At 40.4% G+C, this 14,519-nt stretch overlaps 3 non-coding genes and 7 pseudogenes across 3 annotated transcripts; all 10 read right to left on the reverse strand.

The window, feature by feature from the left end:
* Positions 1-4,697: 4,697 nt before the first annotated feature.
* On the reverse strand, positions 4,698-4,812 carry LOC136732150 (U5 spliceosomal RNA). Its single transcript, XR_010809788.1, has one exon. It is a non-coding gene; the product is annotated as a U5 spliceosomal RNA (small nuclear RNA).
* A 6,410-nt stretch (positions 4,813-11,222) lies between these two features.
* Positions 11,223-11,341, reverse strand: LOC136732510 (uncharacterized; annotated as a pseudogene).
* Positions 11,342-11,549: 208 nt separating this feature from the next.
* LOC136732278 (5S ribosomal RNA) lies at positions 11,550-11,668 on the reverse strand. The gene has a single exon (XR_010809919.1). It is a non-coding gene; the product is annotated as a 5S ribosomal RNA (ribosomal RNA).
* Positions 11,669-11,879: 211 nt separating this feature from the next.
* On the reverse strand, positions 11,880-11,998 carry LOC136732469 (uncharacterized; annotated as a pseudogene).
* Positions 11,999-12,213: 215 nt separating this feature from the next.
* On the reverse strand, positions 12,214-12,331 carry LOC136732438 (uncharacterized; annotated as a pseudogene).
* Positions 12,332-12,552: 221 nt separating this feature from the next.
* Positions 12,553-12,671, reverse strand: LOC136732218 (5S ribosomal RNA). Its single transcript, XR_010809862.1, has one exon. It is a non-coding gene; the product is annotated as a 5S ribosomal RNA (ribosomal RNA).
* A 209-nt stretch (positions 12,672-12,880) lies between these two features.
* On the reverse strand, positions 12,881-12,999 carry LOC136732398 (uncharacterized; annotated as a pseudogene).
* A 208-nt stretch (positions 13,000-13,207) lies between these two features.
* LOC136732277 (uncharacterized) lies at positions 13,208-13,326 on the reverse strand (annotated as a pseudogene).
* A 218-nt stretch (positions 13,327-13,544) lies between these two features.
* LOC136732342 (uncharacterized) lies at positions 13,545-13,663 on the reverse strand (annotated as a pseudogene).
* A 214-nt stretch (positions 13,664-13,877) lies between these two features.
* Positions 13,878-13,996, reverse strand: LOC136732553 (uncharacterized; annotated as a pseudogene).
* Positions 13,997-14,519: the final 523 nt, after the last annotated feature.

The raw sequence follows: 14,519 nt of genomic DNA on the forward strand, positions 1-14,519 counted from the left end.
GTTGGATCTCTCTTGCTGCCACCACCACGAAGATTGCTCTTTAGTAATGTTGGAAAGTCAAAGACAGCAACCGTCAGGGTTCTTGCATATGACGTATTCGTGCTGCACCTCTCTGCAAGGATCCAGGACAGTTTGTCAATGTAAACTCCAGTGCCTGGGAATATTTCCACCTAAAAGACAATGGTAAATAAAAAACAAGTTTATCCCCAAACTATTCTTATATTATGTTAAGTGGAATACATTATCAGTAAGGCTGTGATTTTGTTACAGAAATGTGTTATTAAAGACCACAGTATGTCTCAATTCTAAGTTTATTAATTTACAGACATAATAAAGTCAGTGAATCTGTGACACCCATAATTCAATTACATTCTTATTATCAACTATAACTATGAATATAACTGATAATGTAGCATCATTAGATTGTTTACAACCAATATTTGTTTTCAATATATATATTTTTACCTTGTCTTTGTAATATTGTAGACCAAGAGTGTTATACCTGTTTTGGTGATTCTTTGTCAGATTCAGAACAATTTGCTGTGGGGCTGTCAGAACCACTTGATGGTGACAGACTTTTGTCTTCATTGCTGATAAATGTGGCTTTTGTTACAATTTTTTTCAGATTGTCCAAAAGGTCTGGAATCTCTGGAGAAAAAAACCTTAGTATTAAATGATAATCATTTCTAGTAATATATTTAATGCAAAGTGAAAACAAAACCATCAATGCCTGCAATTATACTTGAGAGACTTGCTCTATGTTATTGGCAAACTGACCTTTTTGTGGGTCATTAACATTAGCTACAAAAAAAATAAAAAAGATAAAATACAAGAATTACCAGGTCTAATGTAATGCATATAGTCATTAATGTAGGATTATGAAGTTATGTTGAAAAACTTTATTTAATAATCAGTATTATTAAACTATTAGACAGTGCACATTAAGAGTCTGTATTGTGGTTCTAGATTACTTCAGTATGATCAACTATAATACATTACTCTGGAATCTAAATTACTGAAGAATAACATTTATCAAGGTAAGGAATTATTTGCTATAAATAAAAAAACTTACCATCAACCATACGGTTTCGAAGACATTGGTTTTCATTTTTAAGTCTTGTGTTTTCCTTTTCGAGCTGCTTAACTTTTTGCTGTAGCTCAACTTCACTGGACTCTTTAAATGTCTGTAGAATATGACGGGATCTAATTCTTGAAGCTCCATCGGTTTTCTTTCTTATTTTGTGCTGTATTCAGAGAGGAAAAGAGTTTAAAATGAAAATATATATATATATATATATGAATATGATTAAAAAAAAACAATCCTGCAATACATTTATTTAATATTTGCAGTAATTATCTCACCGGTAACTGTGGTTCATCAAGGTCACTATCATCTGAAATTTGAAGTTTTTTGTTTGGTTTAGGTACTCTCTTCATTTTAGGACAGGGCATTTTTGTTAGGTCATTAAGTTTTCTTCTTAGTTCGCCTTCTTTTCCTAAAATAAAAATAAAATAAATAAAACCCTGCATTATGTCCACAGATATTTGGGGATTATATTTATTTGTCATAAAAATACTGTGCTTTGACCATACAAATTAAGATGAACAGCCAACACTGAATCAAAACTGAAGTTAAATTATATCTGGTTTAATTTATTTTGTGATTTGGGGGATTTTATTGTAAAGCACAACACACAATAAATCGTTCTTACAAATGCCAGTCAAGTATGACGAGTTTTTAGCGCCCTCACCACCACCTACCATGTTATAAGAGTATGTTAGACGTACAACACATTAATAACTTAAACATTCATTTCAAATATACTGTGATTGTATATATCAAATAGCATGTAAAGACTTTAATGTTTTTTTTTTTTTAAATAAACATTGTTACCAGTCATAATGATCTGCGCTTCATGGACAGGCCATCCACCTTTTGGAGGTTTGTTCGTGTCTCTCCACTCTGCTCTGAAGTTTCGAGTCGTCTCTTCGTCATCATCAGCAATGCTGAATAAATCAAAATTGCGAAAGCAAGCAGTGGGAATCACGCTGTAAGAGTCTTTGTCGACCCCGCTTTCCCACTTCACCAACGCGTGCATCACCGCCATACTACCTTCACCTTCTCGTCCGTTTTTTCTGCGCCTTTTTCCCCCGACAAGTCACGGCACAAAAAACAGTCCCGCTCTGCATTCTGGTACTTGGCGTTCTTAATAACACCAACAGGGTGTAATCGCATAGACCACTCGAGTATAAAGTACTACATATCCCATCTGTTACAGTTTTTTTTCTTCTTCTGAAACTGCAAGCGCACTACATAAAGTTTGGCAAATGAAGAAATTTGGATGATGACTTTACAATCTTATAAACAGTATTTAAGTAAACCTAGATATGCAATTCCAAAAAGAACAGCATCGAGATGGAGAAACAGGATACAAAAATAATAATACAATGTTTATACTTTTTGTATTTTAATTACAGTATGTAATTATTGCCTTTTGATTTACATTTACAGAAAAAGAACGGCGGCAAACGTGGACTACCCAACAAGAAGCAACAAAGTTACTAAAATATCAGATTCTCAGGTAAGCTTCATGCAGCCATACATGTATAATTATAAAATCAATCCAAAAAATAGACCTTGTTTACCCTACAACTGATTTGAGTGTTAATTCTATTTAAGATATAAAAAAACATTTTATTTTCTGAACTAATAATCTGTGAACATTCTATTATCTCTATAATTTTAATTAATACATTTATTTTATTATTGGTGGAACATTATATTTTTCAGCTCAGATGATTTCACGTACCATAAATTTTTCTGTTAATAAATGTGCAAAAACAAATCAGATGGATAGGCCCCTACATATGAACATTAAGTTAAAGGCCTAGAGTGAGTGTTCTTCACTTCCAGTCATGGCGGGCCACAATCCAGCTCTTTGTAACTCATCAACAACCAAAGACCTGGGAAAAGGGTTAAATGGCTTCAGTTAAGCCAATTAGGTAATTAAGAGCTCAACTGGAAAAAAAACAGCAGGCATAGGGGTACTTTAGGACCACAGTCACTGATATAACCTACAATGTTGTTGTAATGAAAATCAGCAGACAGTGGGCCTCCTCCAGGACTAAGGTTGAGAAGCACTGGTCTTGAAGACCACAATAACAATCGACCTCAAGGGCTAGGGATATTCGAGGTGATGCTAAACCAGTCCTGAATGTTTAAATATAATGTTATTTTCTTGTAGTGTGCCGTTGCTGTTAATGCAACCAGTTATATTGAGCCATCAAATACAGAAGCTGACGAAAGACATCAACATGTAAATTTAGTTGTAAATTTAAAGTGTGTGTGAAAAGTATTTTGTATATGGAGATTAACCCATAGTTTCACAGATAAATTGTGGACCAGTGATATTCAGGATCTTCAAAACAAGTCCTGAATGCTCAAACTTAACACTTCTTTTTTTAGAGTGTCGTTGCTGTCAATCCAGCCAGTGATGTGGAGCCATCAGATACAGAAGCTGATGAAAAACAACATGTAAATTTCCTAAATTAATATGGTGCATCAAAATACTTATTTAGCACTTTCAACTGTTTCTTTGTGATTCCTAAAATTACTTTACAGGCTGGGGCTGGGGGAAGACACTGCGCCTGCCTGGAGAAGCCTGTACAAGCCCCCCTCAATAAGAGAGCTGGCAATCTGCAGTGGAGGGTGTTACACACCATTATTGCTGTCAATTCTTTTATTACTGTTCTTAACCCTGCTGTGTCCGACGCCTGCCCATTCTGTGCTCAGAGAGAGACCGTGTTTCACTGTTTCAGCACTTGCTCTCGGTTGTCACCCATTTTTAGTCTTTTAACTCGTCTTTTTACTGATCTTAACCTGATTTTTAACACAAAGGTTTTTATTTTAGGGGCGCGATACACCAGAAAGACCAAACATGTGGACCAGCTGGTAAACTTCTTGCTGGGCCAGGCTAAAATGGCCGTCTATAAGACTAGGAAGAACAGAGTGTGTGGGGAGGGCAGTGAGGATGCAGTGAGAGTGTTTGCCATGCTGGTCAAGTGCAGAGTCAGACTAGAGTTTAACTATTACAGGCTGATGAATGATTTGGAGAGTTTTGAACAGGTCTGGTGTATTAATGATGCCCTTTGTGAATTGTATGACGGGGAGTTGGTTTTTATTATGTAATTCATTTATAGGGTTTAGTATTTGATGGTTGTTTTGTTGTGTGTATTGGGTTGCTTTCTTTAAAAGTGTACAGATCAGTGGCGGAGTTAATGCTTGTTGGGGGGAGACAAACAAAGGGGAACACTATTTTTTATTTATTTATTTATTTTCTTTTGTATGAATTATTGCGTGTTGCAAACAGGCAATGAAGTCTGATAAAAGTCAAAAAGTCTCTCTCTCTCTCACACACACACACACAGCCAGCAAGACACACAGAGCCAGCCAGCTCAGCGATGACATCACAAACATCTCTCTCAGGTGACTCCTATGACATCACAGAGCACGTACATTCCGTTGCTTGCCGTCTGTCAACCACTCAGTCACTGCCAGCCAGACTGGCTGGCTGACTGGATGGTGGGGCTGCTTGCTGCTGCTGCGTACCTTAGCAAGCTTATTTGCTTGACCGGCCTTCCTCCTCCGCCCACATGCCCACCTATGTCCGATCTGCTGTTCACCTGGATCACAGCTCCGCCCCAACAAGGCAGAGCCTCCCAAGAATGGTACAAACTCACCCACGATCCCCTCCACGGAAAGCTATAGCAAAAGGCAAAAGCATTATACGTAATGAAGAGGAACCCGAGTCCAAGACGCATCCGACCAGCCATACATATTTGTGTGTATTAAAGATCACATTTTATTACATTTAGATTTTCTGTACTTTATTACATATTTTTGTGATTTTTAAATGTATTGTTTCTTTTCCTTATATATGTATGTATGTATGTATGTATGTGTGTGTGTGTCTGTGTGAAAGTGAGTGTGTGTGTGTCTGTCTCTGTGTTTGTGTGTCTGTCTCTGTGTGAAAGTGAGTGTGTGTGCGTGTGTCTGTCTGTGAAAGTGTGTGTGTGTGTGTGTGGGTGTGACAGTGTGTATGAGTGTCTGTCTGTCATGTAACTCGCACATCTGTGAGGGCACCATTTTTGCAGAAAGAGATGTACACATTTTGGAGCAACATATGCTGCCATCCAGACATCGTCTTTTCCAGGGACATCCCTGCATTTTTCAGCAGGATAACGCCAAACCACATTCTGCCCAGATTACAAGCGCATGGTTGCGTAGGCAGAGAGTGCGGGTGCTAGCATGGCCTGCCTGCAGTCCTGACCTGTCTCCGAATTGAGAATGTGTGGCGCACTATGAAGTGCAAATTAAGACAACGAAGGCCCTGTGCAGTTGCGCAGCTGAGGAAATGCATAATGGATGAATGGGGGGAAATCCCACTTGCTAAACTTAACCAAGTGGTGTCTTCAGTGCCCAAGTGCTTAATAAGTGTTATTAAAAGAAAAGGTGATGTTACATAGTGGTAAACAGTCGACTGTCCCAACTTTCTTGGTTTCTTTTCACTGCTAATGAGATGCTGTAGAGTGAGTTAGTTATATTGCTTTCAGGAGCTCTAATCGTATTGATGAGTTCATGCAGCATTTGTAATTGAATTTCAAAAAGAAATCCTTGCTGTCTGGCCTGTGTGTATGAGATGTACTCTGTCAATCTTTGGCTAACAACTGAAACATTGGTAGAACAGAAATGGCAACATAAAAAAGAAAAGTACATTTTAAAAGAGCACATTAAATAGGATGAATATACAGTTTTTTACAATCACTTTGTCACTAATTTCAGAACCTTGATGTCATTTTTCAAAACTAGACACAAAACTCAAAACGGTCATCACTTGTAACACTGCACAATACAATGTTTTGAACATTGGACAGCCTTTCATATCTTTAAAGAAACCTTGCACTTGCAGACTTGTTGGTTCAAATAACTCATTTATCATGAAATACCATAGTAACATAGTAACACAGAAGATACCGATAGTTTCACTGTGTAGTTGTTCGTACAATCATTAAATATTGTAGTACAAAATATGTGATACATGTTTCATTATGGTACTACACATAAATACATCACTGTAAAAGGACTAGTAGAGAGAATACTACAGACACAGTGGAATCATTGAACAAAATCTGAAATGTATTGATGCAATACAATCAAATCACACCATAGGTTTCTTTGAAGCCATGCAACAATAATTAGCTACAAAAAAGAACAAAACTACAGTAAAATGTCAACTGCAGTGTTCCTCAACTGGCTTAGTGTAAAACAAAGGATTGATTACTGTACTTCTGAATTTCCATCAGCCCTGTGTTCAGGTTCAGGTTCTCACAACCATTTTTCACAAGAGGCATCTTGAAACTGAACATACCTGAACATACTCAGTCATCAGCTGCTTCACTCTGTCTGCATTTCTTTCAAAAGGCACACTATACTCTGTGCTACACATTGGTATGCAGTATACAGTCATTTGACAATTGAGAGTAGCCTAATGTTTAGTGCATGCTGAAGACTTGCCGCTTCTCAGTACGGAAATTTCTGATGATTGAGGCTACAGTTGATCCTGAGTTGATTCTGAGGTTTGATTGAATCATTGTAGCTGCCTCAGTCATGGTCATGCCATGATTTACAACATGCTCTACAACTATTTCTCGGATTTCACTGGACACTATTTGCTGTTGCTGCCGCTGTCTGGTCCGTGGCCTTGTCCTCTACCACGTTCCCCCAACACCTCTCAAATGAGGCCCATGGCTGCCTCTCTGGTGAGGCCTAAGCCCTCCTCTATGACGAGGCCCACGACCACCTCTCAGAAGGGGTGCATGTCCCCTTCCATTCCTTTGACCACCACGTCTTCCTCCTCCCACTGCTTGACCTCTATTGTGACCTGGATGACTTGCCGGCTCCATGTTATCACTGTGTTGCTGGGGTGGATAGCACTCATTTCACTCGATACTCGTACCACAATGTGAAATCAATCATCAATAACCAGTTGGCAGTATTGGAAAAGCAATTACAAGGGCCTGCATACATACAGTAATGTCAAATCTGATGTGGAAGAACAATCATCTTCAACCAGGTTGGAGCGTTAGTTGCAATGCCTTTAATACACGCAGCGTGGAGAGGAACAGTGACTCAAGTAGATCCCAAAGTCGCTCTGCCTTCATTTTAACAGTCAGAGCTTTTATACACAAAAATCAAAGAGCTGGTTATAATCAGAAAGTCATTACTATGTTATCTTAAAAGTTAGCTAAGCAGAATTCATATCATTATAGGACAGAGTTCATAGATCAACACATGGATTAGGGAGCAGGCACTTCAATCATACTGTTTGACATTGTCTCCAAGATTCTCATCGTAAATAACAAACAGAAATCAAACTACCTTCTGGCCTGACCTTCTAGCTTGACCTTATCTTTCTTAAGTATACAAGAGAGAAAAACAGGTATTAGAGAAAAAATTTCTAACTTTCCTTCCACACTGCAAACATGGTGTGGAAAAGTGCTACATGATGATGAATGATGATGAAATATTACATCCATAGATAATGTAGTCCAACTGGTTCATGCTCCTCGTTTATTGATGTCAATGGATCTCATTATCCTGAAACTTTCATGATCGAAACATGGAATATTGTTTGTCAGTTTCCATAAAATTATGCATTAAGAGTAATGCAACAGTCACTTATCATTTTGAGCAGCTGTATCAATTGATAGTTAGATCTTTGTAATGAAATGAATAGACAGTGATCTCAGATGTAATGTGTGAATTGCATTTTGAAATGGTAATACTTTGATGTTAAGTTGTGTCATTTTAGTTCAATGAACAAATGATCTGAGGTTGATGTGTATTGTATCCAAGCAATTGTAAAAAAGTGTTAGAGTTTTGAAAAATGTGCATTTTGATCATCGGGTGTGAGTTTAGTGTCTAGAGTTTTGAAAAATGACATCAAGATTCTGAAATGAGTGCCAAAGTGATTGTAAAAAAGTGTAATATCAGGGGACAGTGGCTATTAGTGATCTGGCCTTCCGTGGCCTCTGTATTAATGTAACAGGTCACATTGTATGTGTACACTGATACTTGATAGTATAATATAGTACAAGTAAAAAACATACATAGGTATCATAGAAGTATTTTGCAGAAATGATTATGGATAGTTATCAAAATGGAGAGGAAATGCTAAATCCAGTCTCCCCAGGCTGAGCTTCTATTGCTGCACCTGCTGGCCCCACTATATGGATAGAGCCACACCAAGTACAAGAGTCTCCCCATTGCTATTTATATCTCCCTATCCAGTCTTCTATAGGTGTCAGGGTGGGGTGCCTATTCCCCTGCATGCTTTGAAACCTATAGCACCTGGGACGCACACTTGGGATCCGGTTCCTCTGCCCCTCACATACACATGAGGAATCCTAGGTGCTCAACACGTCATACTGTCTCTTTCATCTCATGTGTAAACTATGGACAAATACATGACTAAACGTGTTTAGTTGCTTTTCCCAGAATGCTTTGCGCAATATGCAAATAACGGGGACTATGATTGGCTCCCTGACATTACCCACACTGCGACTGATGCTACCCATTTCACTACCCAACAAAGACCCATAATATGCGTGTGTCTGTCTGTCTGTCTGTCAAAGTATGTGTGTGTGTGTCTGTGTGTGTCTGTGTCTGTCTGTCTGTGTGTGAAAGTGTGTGTGTGTCTGTCTGTCTGTCTGTCATGTAACTTGCACATCTGTGAGGGCACCACTAATGCAGAAAGAGATGTACACATATTGTTTATTTTCCATATATATGTATGTATGTATGTATGCATGTCCAATTGCTTTGACAATACAAATGAATTGAATTGAGAGGGAGAGAGAGAGAGTAAGAGAGAGAGAGAGAGACAGACAGACAGAGACACACACACACACACACACACACACACACACAGAGAGCCAGCCAGCCAGCTCAGCGATGACATGACGAGCCTCTCTCAGCTTACTGCTATGACATCACAGAGCACGTACATTCCGTTTAACAAATCGTTAAACAAAAAAGGTTATAAACACATTGACTACAATACCGGTTAGTAAGACGAAGGTGAGTCTCTCGTTAGTATTATTAGTCAGACATTAAATAACTACGCAGGTTAGTATTTATGTCAGGTAACTTCTCGTTATATATATATCAGTCTCATTTACGTTTAGGTGCCAAGAAAGATCCTATTTGTTACCACAATTTCCCTTAACTGATTATTATTCAATGATTAAGGATAGGCAGGGCCACCAATAATCTAATGTCTATTAACTTGTGTCAATTTCAGACTAAACAGTTAAACAGGAATGAGAAGATATTTCTCGGCGTTGACAGATTTTATTTCTAAAATTATCAACAAAACAGTTTAATGCAACTCACATTTATATTTAAGAAAACTAAATGATATTACACATTCTAGAGTTATGAATCACAGATTAACATTTCTAATTGATTTCTCAAATGTCATGAATCACAAACTCCAAACTGTTAAACTTATGTGAACTTCGTCGCAGAGAGGCCTCTCTGGCTTCGGGCTCAGATAACAGCACACGGCACGAGGTCCGTGTGGTTTGGAACAAAGGCAGTCCGGTTCGGCTTTGTGCAAGAACTTCCACTCAGTCGATGCACCTGGAAGTTGGGGTTTCGCGAATGTAGAGTCTTTTCCAAACAGATTTTCCATTGGTTTGAAGGCTCCAAGGTTGTGCACAAAATCTTCTTTGTAAGCATGGTTCCACCGTAGTTACTTGAAGACGAAGTCTTTGAGGAAAGCAGGGCCCTGTTTGTTCCAAGGGTCAAGTTTCTTAAAACTCAAATAGCTATTTAAGTGACTGACACTTTCGTATTCAGTCGACTTAGTCAATTGTCCAGCTGTAAAACTCCACTGATCAGGTGGGTCTGTGAAGTTATTTATTTAATAAAGTCCTTTAAAAGAATTCTTCGTACGGCTCAATCTCCTTCTCCCAGTTTAACTCTTCTGTTGCCGGCAAAGACTTGGTTGGTTTCTGATTCTGGTTCTGGCAACAGAGCTACAGGTTGAGCTGTGGCAGCGAGTTTCTGGTTCAGGTGAGAGAGAGAGAGAGAGAAAGACTGTCCGCTGTTCCTTATAGTCTGTCAGATCAGTAGGTGATTGGTCCCTGAGTTCTTGAGATTGGATTTCGGTTTCAGCCCCCAGTGTCCTATTGGAGGGAGGCTTTATTTATGACTGATGTCAATCCATGCCATCTTTTGGAAATGCCGGTTGGCCTGGGTTCGTAGCTCTATGTCGGGATTTCGGCTCTCATCCACTTCAAAGAGTTTTTATCACCTACAGGCCCCTTTCTCCAGACATCTCATAGCAGAATTCCAAACTATTTGGCCTCTTCTCGGTGCCATCCTCCCCAAAACTGTCACTTTGATGCAAACCAGTTCCAAGCTGATGAGCTAAGGAAATCTGATAACTTTGGGGGGGGAGAGGTCTTCTTTAGATCAGTGCTTCAGCTCAGAGCCCAAATGCTCTTATCCAAATACACCCAACATAACGCTACATATGTATGTATGTATGTATATATGTGTAGAAGGAAAATTAGAAATTATTTTCTTACACCTGTTTTTCTCTCTTGTATACTTAAGAAAGATACGGTCAAGCTAGAAGGTCAGCCCAGAAGATAGTTTGATTTCTGTTTGTTATTTATGATGAGAACCTTGGAGACATTGTCAAACGGTATGACCTATGAACTCTGTTCTATAATGATATATGTTCTGCTTAGTTAGCCTTTAAGATAACATAGTAATGACTTTCTAGCATGTATGGATGTATGTATGTATGTATATATATATATATATATATATATATGTATGTATGTATGTCCAATTGCTTTGACAATACAAATGAATTGAATTGAGAGGAAGAGAGAGAGAGAGAGAGAGAGAGAAAGAGAGAGAGAGAGACAGACAGACAGACAGCTCAGCGATGACATCACGAGCCTCTCTCAGCTGACTGCTATGACATCACAGAGCACGTACATTCCGTTGCTTGTCGTCTGTCAACCACTCAGTCACTGCTAGCCAGACTGTCCCTAAGACAAAGTGTACAATACTTCAATTATATCTCCTCCAGACAGATAAAGAGTATTAAGAGCTACGATGAAGTTACCAAGGAGACGTAAAAAGCTTGCATCACCTGGTATTTCCTGGAGGTCACCAATCCAAGTACTAACCAGGCCCTGGCCCGTTTAGTTTCCAAGGTCTGACGAGATCGGGCACGTTCAGGACGGTGTGGCCGCAAGCCGAGATGCCTGGCTGCATGATGTCTCTTAAAGGCTGGCGGGTATTGACGGAACTGCCAGCAGAAAAAAAAGAAAAATAAAGGGAAATATACCAGTGCAGCAAAGGGTGTTGAAAGTAGCCGGGTACGTGTACAATTCTTCAATTATATCTCCTGGAGACAGAAAGAGAGTATTAAGAGCTACGATTAAGTTACCCAGGAGACGTAAAAAGCTTGCAGCACCTGGTATTTCTAGGAGGTCTCCCATCCAAGTACTGACCAGGCCCTGCCCCGTTTAGCTTCCGAGATCTGACGAGATCGGGCGCGTTCAGGATGGTGTGGCCGCAAGCCGAAAGGCCTGGCTGCATGATGTCTCTTAAAGGTTGGCGGGTATTGACGGAACTTCCAGCAAAAAAAAAAAAAGAAAAATGGATGGAAAAATATCAGTGCAGCAAAGGGTGTTGAAAGTAGCCGGGTACGTGTACAATTCTTCAATTATATCTCCTCCAGACAGAAAGAGAGTATTAAGAGCTACGATAAAGTTACCCAGGAGACGTAAAAAGCTTGCAGCACCTGGTATTTCTAGGAGGTCTCCCATCCAAGTACTAACCAGGCCCTGCCCCGTTTAGCTTCCGGGATCTGATGAGATCGGTCGCGCTCTGGACGGTGTGGTCGCAAGCAAGAGGCCTGGCTGCATGATGTCTCTTAAAGGCTGGAGGGTATTGACGGAACTTCCAGCAAAATAAAAAAGAAAAAAGAAGAATGGAGGGAAAAATATCAGTGCAGCAAAGGATGTTGAAAGTAGCCGGGTACGTGTACAATTCTTCAATAATATCTCCTACAGACTGAAAGAGAGTATTAAGAGCTATGATAAAGTTACTTAGGAGACGTAAAAAGCTTGCAGCACCTGGTATTTCCAGGAGGTCACCCATCCAAGTACTGACCAGGCCCTGCCTCATTAGCTTCCTAGATCTGATGAGATCGGGCGCGTTCAGGACGGTGTGGCCGCAAGCCAAGACACCTGGCTGCATGATGTCTCTTAAAGGCTGGCGGGTATTGACGGAACTTCCAGCAAAAAATAAAAAATAAATAAATAGAAAAATGGAGGGAAAAATATCAGTGCAGGACAGGGTGTTGAAAGTAGCCGGGTACATGTACAATTCTTCAATTATATCTCCTGGAGACAGAAAGAGAGTATTAAGAGCTACGATGAAGTTACCCAGGAGACGTAAAAAGCTTGCAGCACCTGGTTTTTCTAGGAGGTCTCCCATCCAAGTACTGACCAGGCCCTGCCCCGTTTAGCTTCCGAGATCTGACGAGATCGAGCGCATTCAGGACGGTGTGGCCACAAGCCGAAAGGCCTGGCTGGATGATGTCTCTTAAAGGTTGGCGGGTATTGACGGAACTTCCAGCAAAAAAAAAAAAAAAAAATGGATGGAAAAATATCAGTGCAGCAAAGGGTGTTGACAGTAGCTGGGTACGTGTACAATACTTCAATTAAATCTCCTCCAGACAGATAGAGAGTATTAAGAGCTACGATAAAGTTACCCAGGAGACGTAAAAGCTTGCAGCACCAGGTATTTCCAGGAGGTCTCACATTCATGTACTGACCAGGTCCTGCCCCGTTTAGCTTCCGAGATCTGACGAGATCGGGCGCGTTCAGGATGGTGTGGCCGCAAGCCGAGATGCCTGGCTGCATGATGTCTCTTAAAGGCTGGCGGGTATTGACGGAACTGCCAGCAGAAAAAAAAGAAAAATAAAGGGAAATATACCAGTGCAGCAAAGGGTGTTGAAAGTAGCCGGGTACGTGTACAATTCTTCAATTATATCTCCTGGAGACAGAAAGAGAGTATTAAGAGCTACGATGAAGTTACCCAGGAGACGTAAAAAGCTTGCACCACCTGGTATTTCTAGGAGGTCTCCCATCCAAGTACTGACCAGGCCCTGCCCCGATTAGCTTCCGAGATCTGACGAGATCGGGCGCGTTCAGGATGGTGTGGCCGCAAGCCGAGATGTCTGGCTGCATGATGTCTCTTAAAGGCTAGCGGGTATTGACGGAATTTCCAGCAAAAAAAAAAAAAAAAAAAAGAAAAATGGAGGGAAAAATATCAGTGCAGGAAAAGGTGTTGAAAGTAGCCGGGTACGTGTACAATTCTTCAATTATATCTCCTGGAGACAGAAAGAGAGTATTAAGAGCTACGATGAAGTTACCCAGGAGACGTAAAAAGCTTACAGCACCTGGTATTTCTAGGAGGTCTCCCATCTAAGTACTGACCAGGCCCTGCCCCGTTTAGCTTCCGAGATCTGACGAGATCGGGCGCATTCAGGACGGTGTGGCCACAAGTCAAAAGGCCTGGCTGCATGATGTCTCTTAAAGGTTGGCGGGTATTGACGGAACTTCCAGCAAAAAAAAAAAAAAAAAGAAAAATGGATGGAAAAATATCAGTGCAGCAAAGGGTGTTGACAGTAGCTGGGTACGTGTACAATACTTCAATTATATCTCCTCCAGACAGAGAGAGAGTATTAAGAGCTACGATAAAGTTACCCAGGAGACGAAAAAGCTTGCAGCACTAGGTATTTCCAGGAGGTCTCACTTTCATGTACTGACCAGGTCCTACCCCGTTTAGCTTCCGAGATCTGACGAGATCGGGCGTGTTCAGGATGGTGTGGCCGCAAGCCGAGATGCCTGGCTGCATGATGTCTCTTAAAGGCTGGCGGGTATTGACGGAACTGCCAGCAAAAAAAAAAAAGAAAAATAGAGGGAAATATACCAGTGCAGCAAAGGGTGTTGAAAGTAGCCGGGTACGTGTACAATTCTTCAATTATATCTCCTGCAGACTGAAAGAGAGTATTAAGAGCTACGATAAAGTTACCCAGGAGACGTAAAAGCTTGCAGCACCTGGTATTTCCAGGAGGTCTCACATTCAAGTACTGACAAGGTCCTGCCCCGTTTAGCTTCCGAGATCTGACGATATCATGCGCATTCAGGACGGTGTGGCCGAAAGCCGAGAGGCCCGGCTGCATGATGTCTCTTTAAGGCTGGCGGGTATTGACGGAACTTCCAGCCAAAAAAAAAAGAAAAAAGAAAAATGGAGGGAAAAATATCAGTGCAGCAAAGGGTTTTGAAAGTAGCCGGGTACGTGTACAATTCTTCAATGATATCTCCTACAGACTGAAAGAGAGTATTAAGACCTATGATAA

Source organism: Amia ocellicauda, unplaced genomic scaffold (assembly GCF_036373705.1).
Source record: "Amia ocellicauda isolate fAmiCal2 unplaced genomic scaffold, fAmiCal2.hap1 HAP1_SCAFFOLD_34, whole genome shotgun sequence".
Classification (NCBI taxonomy): Eukaryota; Metazoa; Chordata; class Actinopteri; order Amiiformes; family Amiidae; genus Amia; species Amia ocellicauda.